The 18,170-nt window shown below is 31.8% G+C and overlaps 1 protein-coding gene across 2 annotated transcripts in view; it reads left to right on the forward strand.

Annotated features, from left to right (window-relative positions):
* The first annotated feature begins 4,537 nt into the window (after positions 1 to 4,537).
* Positions 4,538 to 18,170, forward strand: part of knrl (knirps-like) — a 152,413-nt gene continuing 138,780 nt past the window's right edge. The window contains exons 1-2 of one of the 2 annotated variants that reach the window (XM_075306382.1): positions 4,538 to 4,651; positions 6,024 to 6,259. The gene's annotated coding sequence lies outside the window, so the exon portion shown is untranslated. Of the gene's footprint in view, positions 4,652 to 5,760; positions 6,260 to 18,170 lie in introns of those variants that run through there. The other variant, XM_075306383.1, reaches the window with a different exon arrangement.

The raw sequence follows: 18,170 nt of genomic DNA on the forward strand, positions 1-18,170 counted from the left end.
TTGGGATTTGTTGATATTGTGTATTGAGTTCAAAAGAGAGCCCAGCATTGTGGTTGATCTGACTTTACTCAATATTATCAATACCCACTTATAGCTTTGTAGAAATATGTGTGTGTGTGTCTCTCTCTCTCTCTCTTTTGCCGTTTTAAATTACCCCTATGAATTTCTCTCATTTTTGTGATCAATATTTCTCACTATACAAAATGATCCGGTTATAACGGTGCTCTGTTAACTATGATTGCACCAATCATAAACAGTAAAATTAATGAATGAATTTTACCAGGTATTTCTGTGTATTCCCGAGTTTTCATAGAAGAGAGAAGATATGTCGTTTTTGTCGTTTTAAGAGTATTTTAAGAGATTTATGAAAATAGTTACTTCTATCTTATAATTGTCAAATAACATTACTAAAGAGAATGCATAGGAAAATGGTGAGAAAATTTATTTTATATGTTAACAGTGCCAAACCAAATTGTTCGATAACAGCAACATACAAAGAGTCTTTAAGAGTCACGAATATATAAATTTGAAGATGTTAAAAGAAATCAATGCTAAAAATTAAGTTAAATGCGTACTTCTATCATGTCAAAGTCTTGCATCAAAATGTTCTTTTTTTCTGAGAGTTGGGAATGAAACTTGAAAAGTTGACACCTTGTAGCCCAAAATATAAAAGTTCGAATTATTATTCAATTCGACTGATTTTTAAATTCGCCAAGTTTGTCTGAACTGCATATCGCAGCCTGATTATGATATTTTATTCCGAAACATTGATTTTAAAAAGAGCCGCACAGGTACAACTTATTTTTTAAGTTTTTAAAACTTACCACCAGTTTTCAGCGGTTTTTTAAAGTATATTTCGTCTAAAGAAGTGCATTGTCTTATGCCACATTTCCATATATCGACAACACACTCGAAAGAAAAACAGGCACTCGAATTTAAATAAATTTGGGTTTTCCTATCTTTGAAAGTTCATTTCGTTTTTTATAAAAATACATTGATGATAAAAAATGTGTATTTTCAAATTTTTGTCGAGAGAAATCATTCAAACAATGTTTTTACTCTTTTCTTGATACATACGTTCGTTTCCTACTCGACAACACTATATATCTGTACATATTTATTCTTTTAAAATAAATGATATCATCTACAGAAAATCTCAGAGCAACACTGAGAAGACAGTTAACCCACCAGGAAGGATTTTTTTGGTTCATTTTAGAAAAATTGGGATGATTTTAGATAATTTTACAAACGCAGCTGTGAGCACCGATATCACAAAAATAAATAAATATTTTTCGACAAATTCAGGAAAATTAATTGGAGAAATTTTTTTTTTCTAACTAAAGAAAATTTCGTGGTTGGAACAACTTTAGTGCCATACGAAGTTGCATTATTGCTAAAATTTTGAACTATTTTGTGGGAGACACGAATTTATTAAATCTGTGTACTTTATTTGGGTATATTTTTCCCCTTTTTTATACCCACCACCATAGAATGGTGACGGGGTATAATAAGTTTGTCATTCCGTTTGTAACACATCGAAATATCGATTTCCGACTATATAAAGTATATATATTCTTGATCAGGGAGAAATTCTAAGACGATATAACGATGTCCGCCTGTCTGTCTGTCTATTGTAATCACGCTGCAGTCTTCAATAATGAAGCAATCGTGCTGAAATTTTGAACAAACTCGTCTTTTGTCTGCAGGCAGGTCAAGTTCGAAGATGGGCTATATCGGTCCAGGTTTTGATATAGTCCCCATATAAATATACTATATAATATAATATACTTCTTGGGCTTATATAAACCGCAGTTTTTATTCAATTTACCTGAAATTGGAAATCTGGAGGTATTGTAGGACCACAAATACGTGTGACAAAAATTGTGAGTATCGGTCCATATTTTGGTATAGCCCCCATATAGACCGATCTCCCGATTTTACTTCTTGGGCTTATAGAAACCGCAGTTTTTATTCAATTTACCTGAAATTGGAAATCTGCAGGTATTGTAGGACCACAAATACGTGTGCCAAAAACTGTGAGTATCGGTCCATGTTTTGGTATGGTCCCCATATAAAACGACCTCCCGATTTGGGGTCTTGGGCTTATAGAAACCGTAGTTTTTATCCAATTTGTCTGAAATTGGAAATCTAGAGGTATTTTAGGGCCATAAAGGGATGTGCCGAAAATGGTGAGTATCGGTCCATATTTTGGTATAGCTTCCATATAGACCGAATTCCCGATTTTACTTCTTGGGCTTCTGGAATCCGAAGTTTTTATCCTATTTGCCTGAAATTGGAAATCTAGAGGTATTGTAGGACCACAAATACGTGTGACAAAAATTGTGAGTATCGGAAATCTAGAGGTATTTTCGCGTCATAAAGAGGTGTGCGGAAACCGGTGAGTATCGGTCCATATTTTAGTATAGCCCCGATAAGAACGATCTCCTGATTTAACTCCTTGGGTTTCTAGAAACCGTAGTTTTTATCTGATTTGCTTGAAATTGCAAATATTCTGGTATTTTAGGCTCACAAAAACGTGTATCGGATTAAGTTTTTATCGGTCCATTTGGTAATGCATCCATATAGATTGACTTCACTTCTTGAGGGTGTAGAAGGCGCACTGATCATGAAAATTGCTTGAAACTCTATGTAAAATTTCCAGATTTTACTTCTACAGATTTAAAATTTCAAATCAAGATGTTATTTTATGATTTTCTTGCACAAGAGATGTTAATGATTCCTCTAAAACTCAAACAAAAATGGTTCTTATAAATCCAGAATCTGATATAGTCCTCATAGGTGAAATCTTTAAATTTATCTTCGGTCTTAGTGCCATAGGGTTCACTTTTCATTGAGTGCACAATAATACTATTTGCATCATATCCCCTTTTTAACCCTATGTAGACTCTTCGACGTTTTGTTTAAAAGTCGAATAGTTGATTGTGGTCAACATCAAAAATCAATTTCATTCTTTTGATTCTTAAAAAAAAACTTCAAAAGTAGATTCAAATGTTTTTAGAAAAATTCGACTTTGCGATGTCGTTTTTTGCCATTTGTATTCGTACTTTGCTGGCCGTTTAATTCATTATAATCTAAGGCATATCCAAGATGATGTGATAAATGTAGCTTATATACAAATTTCCCGATTTGATTGCTTGAGCATAAATTTCAATATTCTAATGCAATTTTTTTCAACTATCTTGACAATTTTGTATGTTTTAAGTAGAATAAAGAATACATTTTAAATCCAAATTTATATGCCCAGTATATATTGGATAAAATTCTTCCAAATTAGAATTTTATTTCTTGAATATCAATTTGTACCATATATAATGATGACCGATTTGTACCTTCATTGATACATTTAGTTTGGCCACCAAACTAAAGAAAACTTACTTTGACCCTGATATTTTCAATTCTTTTAAACTTTACAAACTTTTTTATTCGACCGGCATGAAAGATATATAATCAATGGAAGAAAATATTAGAAAAAAAAAATATATATCTTGCTTGTGTCTAAATACTAACTAATTCCACTAAAATCAATTTAAATAAACTAAACTAAACGACTAAAGAAAAATACAATAAAAAAAATAATTAAACGAAATTAACTAACTAAAGTAGCAGTGTGGTTGAAAACTGCTTATTCATACAAAAGACTTAAGACACAAACCCTAGCAGAATTGTTATTCGTATAACATTCCAAGTGATAACATCCAAAATGTAACAGAGCTACTCTCTCAAAAGACTTAAGACATAAACTTTACAGAATTTGCAATCGGTACTGTAATGTTAAAATCTTTACAGAGATATAACAGAGAAAATATTGTATCTCTTTTACCATGTTATAGCTAACATTGATATATTATTTATTAGAAATTCTCTTTATTTTCGATAACATTTAGTTAGTTAAAATTTCTATGGTAAATAACATCTGTTAATACTCTCTCTCTCTGGTTTGAGGATCATCTTCTTTTGAGTTAATGTTATATAAATTTTGGATTTTTGATATATGAACATTTAGTTCTCAATTCCTAACAGTTTCCCGAACAAACGTCTATGTTTTCTTTTTGGAATATTTAACAGAACTATTTCATTGGAGGTATTAAACAACCACTATAGCTCAGAGAATAATTTTGGATGGGTTTCCATGGTTACTTATTGGTAAGGCAACAAGAACAATAACAGCAAAAGCAGCAGCAATAATAATAACAAAACATAGTAAAGTAGTAGAGTAGTCTGGTGTAACTGCTAATGGACCAAAGTTGTGGAGTCTAGCATTGTCTTGATTGAGAAGCAAGCATCTGTTTGGTGTGTCTTGTTGTTGTTGTGTTTTTGTTATTTGCTATGGGAGATCTCTCATGCGGCTAAATGAGTCCGTCCATCCATCCATCCGTTTCTGTTTTTTTTTTGTATTTTGTCGTTGAGGCTTCGTATCTCCTCTTTTGTCTCTGAGTGCGCTCGCGCGCATGTGTTTAGTGTATATGCGAAGGCATTTTGCAGAACTGTTTAACATCACAGTCAGTCTTTAGTGGTACTTCGCGCTTCTTACTGGTGCATGTACCTACGTTCGCTTTGCACGTCGAAACATCCAACCGTAGAAAAACAAAAATCGACGACATTATTATCGAGAAGCATTACACATTTGAAGGTTTGTTAACCGATACATACAAATGCATGTCGTCTTATTATGCTCGCTCGTTGCTTTGGTCATCGTCGTGAATGCGTTCAGAGTTAGGTTTTAAATTTTATGGGTGTCTGTTGTTGTATGTTTGGTGCGTTTAACGTTCGAGCGGTGACTAACGTAGCGCATACACCAGATTTTACATACAAGCTCGATCGATCGTAGTAAATCGTATGTCGCATATGAAACGCCGTCGCTCATACGTAAACACGTGAATGTTGTTGAGACAGTCGGTGGTAAAGCGCAACTCGGAGAGATTCCTCTCCCCCACCACAAAAAAAACATCAAATAAAGCGGCAAATTGGGTGTTACAGTTTGACGAAAAAGCAACAACAATAATAGCAATAAAATACAACAACATCTACCAGTAAGAAAATTCACGCACGTGCGTTAAAAGCTAATTATTGTGGTGCAATAACAAATAAAAAAAATATATTTCAAAAACAAACTTAAATAAAAACAAAATTTAAGAAAAGAAATTAAAATGTGAAAAATAATGAAACCTAAAATGATTAATTAAATAAAAAAAAACATATTACAAAATATAAACATTATTAAAAAAAATATATTTTTTGGGAAAAAACTGTATTTATTAAAATGATAAAATAGTAAAATTAAATTAAAAATTGTAATGAAATTATAACTTTTTTAAAACAAAACATATTAGAATTTTTTTATTTTTTTTTATAAATTAATTTTTTTCTCACAAATATTGGAAAACAATGTCTTAGTTTTGAAAAAAAAAAATTATCTAAAGACAACAGTTGCAAATAGCTAAAGGAAATATTTTTAAAACCAAAAGACTTAAAAAAATCTTGGCCGCTTGTGTGATATGTGACAACAAAATAAACTTTTCACACTTCCATAAAAAAAACCTCAACACAACACAAACCAACTCACCTAACCATAGCAATAACACCAACAACATTAATAATGAAAGCCAACCACCTTTGCAAAACGTAATGAAGAGCAAGTAGAAAACAAATAATAATAAGTGTAAAACGTAAATGAAGTGAAATAACCAACCAATACCAACATTCCATTGGCAATAAAGGTGTGGTCTCCTATATATATATATATATATATATTTTTTTTTTTCTTTCTACAACCCCCGATTGTGATGCAAAAATACTTGACAACAGAGTAAATAAATTGGAATTGTTTTGTAAAATAATACAAATATCAATACTTTGGTCTCACAAAACAGTTCACATGTGTAACTCAATAAACAAATGATATTAGATTAGCAGATGAGCAGAATATTCCATATATGTTAGACATCACGAAGTTGGTTATTTTATTGTTTGTTTTTTTTTTTTTTTTCTTTTTGTAATGTTAGGCAAATCTACTACGACTTATCAAAATTTTTAGTTTGCAAACAATTATCCACTTGTCACGAAAAACAGTATACAAAATTATATCAATACTTAAGCTTTTGACATTGACTATAAAAATTAAAAAATAAAAAAAAAAAACATCTTTATTAAAAATAAATATACGTACTACTACGTATATAACAATTTCCTTGGAAATCGTATAAAATAACAGCCTAAATCTGGATTTTCATCAGGAAAGGTAAGCATATATCATTGATATATAAAGATTTTTTAGTTGCTAAGATATTTATTTATCATACACTGAAAAAAAAACATGACTTTTGGTATTGATTCCAAAAACAACGAGGCAAGGAATACCTCTAACGATACTTTTGAGACAGGAATCACTTTAGAACTTGATACTATTTAACAATATTAATTTATAACTTTTTTTAATTGTTTTTTATAATGTACTAAAAACTTAATTTCTAAAATTAAAAATTCCAAATTCAAACTTGATTTTAGGTATATATATTATGTATATATTATGTTTTTAGTGAATAGCGTCTTGAAAAACATCTCTTATTTTAAAATGATATTTACCTTTGTAGCCAAGTTACAAAAATCATTGAATTGGAGAAAGATTTCCATGATATTTAGATTTATTTCAGATCCATTAAAGCCAATATGATCTCAGTTCAAAAAAAAAAAACAAAAAACAAAACTTTTATATTAAAATACGCATTGTAAGAACGAATCGCTTAAATCTAAGACCAAATGACTTCAATTTCAAGTTTGTAGGTTTAGGTCAAGTACAAATCTTTTTATCAAATAAAATCTTTTTATCAAAAATTCCACGCCAAAATCGCATACTTAGGTTAAAGTGGCAGCCCGAATAAATTTCAGGTTCACTTAGACTATTCAGTCCATTGTGATAAGGTTAGGTTAGGTTAAAGTGGCAGCCCGCATACTTATTTTAAGGACAGGAGATTTTGAGCTCACGACGATACTGTCTTTTCAGTGTAAGATGGATATTCCATTCGAAATATTAGGGTATTACCGAACAATCGATCTAATCAGGTGTCTCTGTCTTCCCAATGAAATGACTCTAGTGTCAGAAAATAATAAAGAGATCGCATTGAAAAGTACAAATGGGGCCCATGTCTAATATCCCCTATTTGTCTACAAAGCTCCTCTCAATACATATAAACCAAACCTTAGATTTTAAGCGTTCTGAAGATGCATTTATCATCTGATCTGCTTAATATTCAGTAGCATACCCTAAACCATCCCTTCTGAATTAGTAAACATGAACATTTGTGGGCTATTAATGAAATAGGTTTATACAAACCGTATATCATATTTAAGAAAATTATGTTAAACAGAAATGACTGATATTACGAGCTATTCTTGATTTTAAACCTACAGAGTTAGTATGCCACTAATATTCAATACATTACTAAACAAGTGTAATTTCGATGAAATATTTCATCGATTATGTTGTGACAAAATTTTACGCCGATTGGTTAGTAAAAAAGCGCAATCTGATTCCATTTATCGAAATCGGGCGATACATATATTGGGAGTTATATCAAAATTTGATCCAAATTCGCAAGCGTTCGTCCTGCATTTTGTATAAGGCGTAAACGAATTTTAGGAGCATACAGCTTTAGATTACTGGCGGACATGGAAAATGTTAACTTAAGCCGTCTGATAATGTTTTTGGAACAATCTAGTTGGTCCAACAGAAAACAAGTATATACGGCCGTAAGTTTGGCCAGGCCGAAGCTTATGTACCCTCCACCATGGATTGCGTAGTAACTTCTACTGAAGACTGTCATTCACAATCGAATTACTTGGGTTGCGGTAACACTTGCCGATGGCAAGGTATCTTAAAACTTCCTAACACCGTCTTCTAAATTGCAAGGTAGTCCATACGTAGTATATATTAAACTAAAAAAGGCCGATTAAATACGTATATAATTAAGTTTGACAAAATTTTCTATAGAAATAAAATGTTGACAAAAGTTATTTTGACAACATTTTATATAGAAGTAAAATTTGGACAACATCTTCTATAGAAATAAGATTTTAACAAAATTTTCTATAGAAATAATATTTTGACAAAATTTTCTATAGAAATAAAATTTTGACAAAATTTTCAAAAGATTTCAAATTTTGACAACATTTTCTATAGAAATAAAATTTTGCAAAAATTTTCTATTGAAGTAAAATTTGACAAATTTTTCTATAGGAATAAAATCTTGACAAAATTTTCTATAGAACTAAAATTTTGACGGAATTTTCTATAGAAATAAAATTTTTCTAGATTATTTTTGGCTCGAGGGGCAACCATGATTATGAACCGAAATGGACCATTTTGTTTGAAATTTGGGATCGGCTATATATAACTATAGACCGATATGGACCAATTTTGGCATGGTTATTAGCGGCCATATACTAAAACCACGTTGCAAATTTCAACCGGATCGGATGAATTTTGCTCGTCCAAGAGGCTCCAGAGTTCAAATCGGGGAATGGGTTTATATGGGGGCTATATATAATTATGGACTGATATGGACCAATTTTGGCATGGTTGTTACAGACCATATACTAACACCACGTACCAAATTTCAATCGGATCGGATGAAATTTGCTTCTCTTTGAGGCTCCGTAGGTCAAATCTGGGGATCGGTTTATATGGGGGCTATATATAATTATGGACCGATATGGACCAATTTTTGCATGGTTGTTAGAGACCATATACTAATACCACGTACCAAATTTCAACCGGATCGGATGAATTTTGCTCCTCTAAGAGGCTACGCAAGCCAAATCTGGGGGTCCTTTTATATGGGGGCTATACGTAAAAATGGACCGATATGGCCCATTTGCAAAACCATCTGACCGACACCAATAACAACTACTTGTGCCAAGTTTCAAGTCATTAGCTTTTTTCGTTCCGAAGTTAGTGTGATTTCAACAGACGGACGGACATGCTCAGATCGACTCAGAATTACACCACGACCTAGAAAATATATACTGTATGGGGTCTTAGAGCAACATTTCGATGTGTTACAAACGGAATGACAAAGTTTATATACCCCCATCCTATGGTGGAGGGTATAAAAATAAGCGGGTAGGTTCAACGGTGTCCATATGTAATAGGTACTTTTAGTTAATGCGGTATCAAAATGGACTGAATAGTCTAAGTGAGCCTGAAAAAAATCGGGCTGGCAGATCTAAGATATTAACACTCATCACTATGTGGTCCATAGAAAGACATAGCTCATAATTACAATTAGAATTCGGTGCATGCAACCATACATTTGGTACATGGTACCATTTGGTACCCCATATACGTTTGACGTAATAATCAGAATAGAAATTTTGCTTTTTAGTTTTTAAAAATAAAAAAAAATTCTTTTTTAATATGTTGAAAAAAAAAAATAATTTTTATAGTAAAACAAGTGAGGAAAGTCTAAAGTCGGACGGGGCCGACTATATTATACCCTGCACCACTTTGTAGATCTAAATTTTCGATACAATATCACATCTGTTAAATGTGTTGGGGGCTATATATAAAGGTTTGTCCCAAATACATACATTTAAATATCACTCGATCTGGACAGAATTTGGTAGACTTCTACAAAATCTATAGACTCAAAATTTAAGTCGGCTAATGGACTAGGGTGGAACACAATGTTAGTAAAAATAAATATGGGAAACATTTAAATCTGCAGCAATTTTAAGGAAACTTCGCAAAAGTTTATTTATGATTTATTGGTCGAGATATATGTATTAGAAGTTTAGGAAAATTAGAGTCATTTTTACAACTTTTCGACTAAGCAGTGGCGATTTTACAAGGAAAATGTTGGTATTTTGACCATTTTTGTCGAAATCAGAAAAACATATATGTGGGAGCTATATCTAAATCTGAACCGATTTGAACCAAATTGGGCACGCATAGCTACAATGCTAATTCTACTCCCTGTGCAAAATTTCAATTAAATCGGAATAAAAGATTGGCCACTGTGGTCATATGAGTGTAAATCGGGCGAAAGCTATATATGGGAGTTATATCTAAATCTGAACCGATTTCAACCAAATTTGACACGCATAGCTATAATGCTAATTCTACTCCCTGTGCAAAATTTCGATTAAATCGGAGTAAAAGATTTGCCTCTGTGGTCATATGAGTGTAAATCGGGCGAAAGCTATATATGGGAGCTATATCTAAATCTGAACCGATTTGGCTGATATTTTGCAAGTTTTTCGAGACTCGTAAAATATTGGGATGTACGGAATTTGAGGAAGATCGGTTGATATACACGCCAATTATGACCAGATCGGTGAAAAATATATATGGCGGCTATATCTAAATCTTAACCGATTTTTTCCAAAATCAATAGGGATCGTCTTTGAGCCGAAACAGGACCCTATGCCAAATTTTAGGACAATCGGACTAAAACTGCGAGCTGTACTTTGCACACAAAAATACATCAACAGACAGACAGACGGACATCGCTAAATCGACTCAGAATTTAATTCTAAGACTATCGGTATATTAACGACTTTTCCTTCTTGGCGTTACATACAAATGCACAAACTTATTATACCCTGTACCACAGTAGTGTTGAAGGGTATAATAAATACTTTATTTTATATCAAAAGTCAATTGTATTAATATCACTAAATTCACAATTGTTTTGAGTTGATTTATTAGTCGACGTCTACACCAAAAAAGTAAGCTGTTTTAACTAAAAGTAAAGAAAATAATCATTGGCGCCAAATCATGACCATTTTAATCATACAGTAGTTCATTCTTCGTAAGATTCTTTTGGAAATCTTACGAAAATGTTCATTTGCTTTAGTTCATACTGAACTTATGTGTACGGTTATTGAACTTTATACCCACGTAAGCTAAGACATACTTAAAAAACGAAAATTTCATTGGGCTGTGGAAAAAACAAATAATTGTTTTGCAATGAAAATGAGTTAAGTGCAGCGTTATTTTAACTACGGATTTTTTTCTGTGTATTTTTGTTATTTGGGAAAGCCCTTTAGACTGCAAGATGGTTTAATAGACGGCCATGTTGGAACTACCACATTCTTCATCAGCATCTTCTACTTGCAGCGAAACTACTAACCAATTTTCACAATAAAAACCCAAAAGCGAATTACACTTGAAACTCCAGAAAAAAAATAATTTGTATTATTTTTTATAAATTTTTCCACAATCCAAAAAATTTTTCTTTTTTTAAGAATGTCTCAAACATTTTATGAACTTAACGTGAGTATGAAGTTCGATGACCGTAAGCATAACTTCAATATGAACTAAAGCAAAAGAAAATATTCGTACGATTCCCAAAAAACAATAAGAATGAAGTACTGTACTGTTAAACTATTTTAATGATGATTTGGCGCCAATGATTTTTCTTTACTTTTAGTTAATTTTTCTTCTATTAGGCAATGAGATGCAATTTCATAAATTGCTGTTAAAAAGTACACCAGGGTATTAAATTTTTCTGGTTTTTATAAGCCTTTGTGGAAATCTCAAAATGTGGAGCACAATTTAGTTTAATTTTCACACGATTTTATTCCATTCTTCCTATAAAGCAGTTTTCTCTTTTCCGAGTTCTCTGGATATATTGGTTCGTAAAAGTTAATAATTATATGGAGTTGACTATTACTCGATCTCTACAATAAAAATTGACCCTATACACATAGTTCCCATATTCAAACATACATTTTAGAGGATTCAATATGGGCAATCAAATAACATTTTTTTTATAATTAGAAGTCATACAAAAATTAATGAAATTGTCTTATTAGACTACCTACACTCAAAAAAAGTTTACTTGGATCCAAAGATTTTGACCTTCCCTTAAGGAATTTGGTATTGATTCCGAGGCAAAGATGCGGCTTCTGTAAAATAAAGACATTTTTTACGGACCTCCCTAGCTTTAAATCTAGGATCAATAAAATTAAAATTGGATACAGATCTTCTTCATCGAGTTTTTTATTTTCTTTTTGCGATATATTAATAAATAATATACACACAAATTCCAATTTCAAAATCCAAATTATGCCAGGTACTTCAAAGTAAAAACAGTTTTCCTAATGCTAAAAAACAACTTTAAACCAAAGATGCAAATCCTTAAAATAAGTCTTAGCCTATATTTGAAGCTTTTTTATCTCAAATTTAAAAATTCCATATGTCAGTTCAGTTAAAGACGATTTCTTTAAATTAAAAATGTTTTTCTTTATTTTAAGGAAAATTTGCCTTACTTCAAAGTTCTACAACTTCAGCAGAGAGACGCAAAATTTCAAGATTTGTGTCCTAAAGTTAATGAAAAAAATTTTTTGAAACAAGGACTACAAACTTTCTTTTAATTAAAATGTAATTGTTTTAAAGAATTTTGTCCTTAGCATTGCGTAAGTTTTGGGTCCTAAAATTTAAGTTGCATAGTCTTCCATATTAGCTCAATATTTTGTTCACTGTAGAGGTAACTAGAGGTTTGAAGAGTTACATAGACTGCGATTTGTATAACTGACTAGTATCCATATTGAACCACTTGCATAACCATCTTAAGCAGATTTTAAATACGGTGGCATTGGTCAACGTTCCCACAACCCATGTAAATCAATTTTAGATTTTCGATTTGCTTTTGGGAAATTGTAATCCATGATAGAGGGTATATAAGGCCCAATTGACCAGTCGACTGTATACGATTGTTTGTTTTCAAATATTTAAAAAAAAGTTGGAATGTCATATTGGACTAAAATCTAGTTGGCCTGCAGAAGATAACATAGAGACATAGATAAATGATGGACCAATTGCTGTCTATTAAAAATCTAATTGGAAAAACATCTTTAGTGACATCTATATTTAATGTCTGTAAATAAACTAGAAATTATTGTACTTATAAGAAACAATAATAGTTAAATAAGAATTCATCTGAAACGCCCGAATAACTCGTACACCTTGTGGTTATCCATTCATGTGTGTATGAGTGTCTGTCTTGCTGTGTTTTTGTATTTTAGATTTTAGTTCATTTGTTTTTTTTTTTGAGAAATCAATAAGATTTTGACTAAATATTCAATAACCCAAATTAAAATCACACTTTTTTAAAGTAGTTTGTAGTTTAAAATTTTTCGTTTTTATTATATCCACCACCACATTTTTTATAAATACCACCCCATTATCATAAAATTTTATGGTAATGTAAATTTTATGAAATAAAATTCAACATCTCTACGAAAAGAGATATATCTAAAACCATTCCACAAAGAGATCAAAGAAAACTCTACAATAATGTTTCCAAAAGCATAAGACTCTAGTCTTAAACATAAAAAAAAAAATAAAAACCCTGTTCAAAAATTCACAAAAAAATGAAGACAAAACTCTTTTTTTTCGTAAAACCTGCAGTTTACTGAAATATACCCCATGCCCAAATAAGAAGCAGAAAATTTAAACAAAACAATTCGGTATCGATAGTGATTCCATAATTCATATAAATAAACAATCAAACTCAACGAAATGGTAACAATGCCCAATGAAAGTCTTTGTGTCGGTTATCAAAAAAAAAAAAACACCAAAAAATGCCGACCTCATTATCCCATTAACATATGTAAAATCATCGAAGGGGACAAAGCATTTGAGAAGAGAAATTCTTATAATGAATAGTTTAGTTGTGTGTGTGTCTGTTTAATGGAAAATGAAAAGGTGTTGTATTTATGACACGCTCTGTTTTTACTCCCAAATAAAGTCAAGTTGTTTGTTTTAATTTGGTTGCTTTTTGATTTGAGAGTAAATGTTAAAATTCCTCTGGTTTTTACATGTTATATCAATGCTATCGTAAATCAATGAAATGGCTGCTGTTAACTGTCATAAAAATATTGTAATACAAAAAAAATAAAAACGAAGAAATTGAACGCATTTCGTTTCATTTAATGTAAATGTTAAAAACTTAAAAGTACCTAAAGCCGACATATCGAATAGGGCGTATTTTATTAACACTCTAAAAAATTGTCTGTCATAAGTCCACAGATATATTTATGCACCGATATGGACCAATTTTTTCATGGTTGTTAAAGACCATATGCTAGACCTACATCACGTACTAAATTTCAACCAGATCGGAGGAGATTTGCTCCTTCATCGGTTTATATGGGGACTATATATACCCAGCAAAAAAAATTGAAGTTCTTCCAAAGGCACAACTTTAAAAGCACTTCCAGAAGGTGTACTCTCAATAATGTTTTTAATTTTAACTACACAGAAAGTTATTTTCATTCAATTTTTTATAACATGCTTTTTATACCTTTCACCACTACTGTGGTACAGGGTATAATAAGTTTGTGCATTTGTATGTAACGCCAAGAAATATTGGTCATAGATCCATCTTTTAGTATACCGATCGGCTTAGAATTAAATTCTGAGTCGATTTTGCGATGTCCGTCTGTCTGTCTGTCTGTCCGTCCGTCTGTGTGTATATGTAATTTTGTGCACAATTTTGTACAGCTCGCAATTTAAGTCCGATCATCCTCAACTTTGGCATAGGACCGTTTCTTGGGACAGAGACAATCGCTATTGGTTTTGGAAAAAATCGGTTCAGATTTAGATATAGCTGCCATATATATTTATCCCCGATTTGGTCATAGTTAGCGTGTTTATTAACCGATTTTCTTGAAATACCGTACATCCAAATATTTTATGAGTCTCGCAAATCTTGCAAAATATCAGGCAAATCGGTTAAGATTTAGATATAGCTCCCATATATATCTTTCGTCCGATTTGAACTTATATGGCCACAAAAGCTAGAGTTTTGCCGTGATTTACTTCAAATTTTTCACAAGGGGTACGTTTAATAGTATCGTTAAGTGTATCAAATTTTGTTAAAATCGGTTCAGATTTAGATATAGGTCACATATATATCTTTCGCCCGATTTGGACTTATATGGTCTCAAAAGTCTGAGTTTTGCCCTGACTTACTTCAAATTTTGCACAAGCGGTACGTTTAACGATACTATTGTATGTGTTAAATATGGTCAAAATCGATTCAGATTTAGATATAGCTCCCTTATATATCTTTCGTCCGATTTGAACTTATATGGCCTCAAAATCCAGGGTTTTGCCGTGATTTGCTTCAAATTTCGCACAAGGAGTACGTTTAGTAGTATTGGTAATTGTGCCAAATTTGGTTAAAATCCGTTCAGATTTAGATATGGCTCCCATATATATCTTCCGTCCGATTTGCACTCATATGACCAGGGGGGCCAAAGTTATACTCCAATTTACGTGAAATTTCGCATAGATAGCAGAATTATTATTGTAACTATACATGTCAAATTTAGTCAAAATCGGTTCAGATTATATGTAGCTCCCATACATACGTACACCAGAGTTTGGGAAATATGGCAGACTGTTACACATTTTAGACCCATTTTCAATGGAAGTTTCCTCCAATTAACTGGATAGCGTTAGCCGATTTAAATTTTAATTCTACACTGAAAAAAAAAGCATACTCGGTTCCAAAGATTTTGTCTTTACTTTAAAAAAATTGGTATTGATTCCGAGCCAAAGAAGCGGAGAATACAAGTAAGGATACTTTTAAGACATAATTCTCTTTTAAATTTAGGTTTTGTGTACTTGCTTCTAGGAAACAAATTTTAATTTTTCGCTTTCTCAGCTTTTTTTCTTCATATGCTATCAAAGTCCTTTAAAAACGAGTTAACGGCAACTTTATTTTCCAAATTAGGACTCGACTTCCAGTAGAAATTATGCCATGTTTGAAGTAAAAAACTTCTTTAAAATAAAGTTTTGAAAAACATGTCCTATATTTGAACGATTTTTTGCTTTGTAGTCAAGATGCAAAAAGACAACAAATTTAAAGACAATTTCATTAAATTTAAAGAATTTTTCTGAATTATTAAAGTCAAGTTGACCTCAGCCTATAAATTTTTTCTTTCATGTTAAGATACCCATTTTTAAGTCAAATCACTTAATTATAAGGACAATACAACTTCATTGAAAAGTTTATCGACTTTTGGACAAGGAAAATAACTTTATTTTAGAGAAATGCGTCTTCTATGCTAAGCAAAATTTGTATTCGTATTTTAAAGACATGAAATCTTTGACCTCACGACAATATTTTTTTCAGTGTAGAGATTTTGTAGAAGTAAAAAAATTGTCTCCTTTATATAGCTTCCAGCAAATGTGAAGTAGTTGAGATGGTAACACAAATTTTGGCCTACAAAGATTGATTTAAAGGAATTGTCCTTAAATTAACTAAATATAGGCTAAGACTTATTTTGAGGACTTGGCGTCTTCGGTTTAATGTTTTTTTGGAATTAAGAAAACATTTTTTTAATTTGAAATATCCGTTATAATTTGGATTTTTAAACTGGCATTTGTTTGTACGTGAATTCCTTTAGTAATAAACCGCGAATATAGAATGAAAATTTAATAAATAAGATCAGTATCCTAATTTTAATTTTATTGGTCCTAGATTTAAAGCCAGATGGGTCGCTACAAATTTTCTTTATTTTAAAGAAGTCGCATCTTTGGCTCGGAATCAATACCAAAATCCTTAAACGAAGGTCAAAATCTTTGGATCCAAGTAAACTTTTTTTGAGTGTATGTATCGCCTGATTTCGAAAAATGGGGTCAGATTGCGCTCATTTACTAACCGATCGGCGTCGAATTTTTCACAAAGTAATCCAATTGACCACCCTTTAAGTGTGCCAAATTTCATGTATGTATCGCCCGATTTTCCCAAATTTCGCCATAAGTCCCTTATTTATCAACTGATCTTACTTAAAGTTGGCCACATCAAATTTTCTATGGCACTTACCATATGTGCAAAAAGTCATCGAAATCGGTTCAGATTTAGTTATAGCTCCCATATATATGTATCGCCCGATTTTCACAAATTTGGCCATAAAATCCTTATTTATCAAACGATCTTAATCAAATTTGGCTTACCCTAATCTTCTACAACACTGACTCTATGTGCAAAATATCATCGAAATGGGTACAGATTTAGATATAGCTACCATATATATGTAGCGCCCGATTTTGAAAAACTTGCCCCTTATAACCTTATGTTTAATCATAGTGGCCTCATGTATTAACCGATATTACTTAAAATTTAGCACAAGGTAATCTCCTTCAATATCAAGAAAACCTGCAAAATATAATCCAAATCGGTTCAGATTTAGATATAGCTCCTATATATATGTATCACTCGTTTTTCAAAAATATACCCCTTATAACTTTATTTCTGACCATAAAAGCCTTATTTAATACCCGAGCTTACTCTAATCTAGCATAAGGTAACCTTCTGTGGTATCAACCAAATCTGGAAAATATCATCCAAATCGGTTCAGATTTAGATATAGTTCCCATATATATGCATCGATCGATTTTCCCAAACTTGGCCATAATGTTTTTATTTATTAACCAATGTTGCTCAAATTTCACATGTACATGTATTAGCTGATCGTATTTAGACTAACATGTATCTATTACATAAATCTTAGCACTATTTTCAGAAATTTGTATTTATTACCCACATTAATTGAGCGATTTCCTCTTTTTTTAATAATGGACTCAATATTAGTGTCATACCAACTCTGTAGGTTCACCCAGAGAAGGATTATGATCGTCTCAAAAATGTTTCAAGAGCACCATGTTACTTTTTCACGGCAACCATGTGACGTTTTGATCGCGAAAATATTCTTTTCTCGTCACACATAACATGCTCTTTCTCGTCACACATAACATGCTTTCAGATCTATTATTTCCGAAAAAATAACATTGTTTCGACAAACATGTTACATGTTTTCGGGGGAAAAGTTACATTGTGCTCTCGAAACATGATTGGGGTGATCATATTCCTTCTCTGCGTGTTCAAAATCAACAATGGCTCCTAATATCAGAAATATCTGTTCAGATTGTGATAAAACTCACATGTATCCCTCAATGTTCTTAACTATGGAAATACGGTTTTCCCCAAACCTATACCCTTGATACCCCACAAATAATGTTTACTTATTAAGTAGGAGTGGTTTAGGGTATGACATCGTCGGCCCCGTCCGACTTTCTACTTTATCCACTTGTTGGATCTGATGTTAGAACTCTTCGTATATGGTGTTAGCGCACT

This window comes from Haematobia irritans, chromosome 4 (assembly GCF_050003625.1).
Source record: "Haematobia irritans isolate KBUSLIRL chromosome 4, ASM5000362v1, whole genome shotgun sequence".
NCBI classification, from domain to species: Eukaryota; Metazoa; Arthropoda; class Insecta; order Diptera; family Muscidae; genus Haematobia; species Haematobia irritans.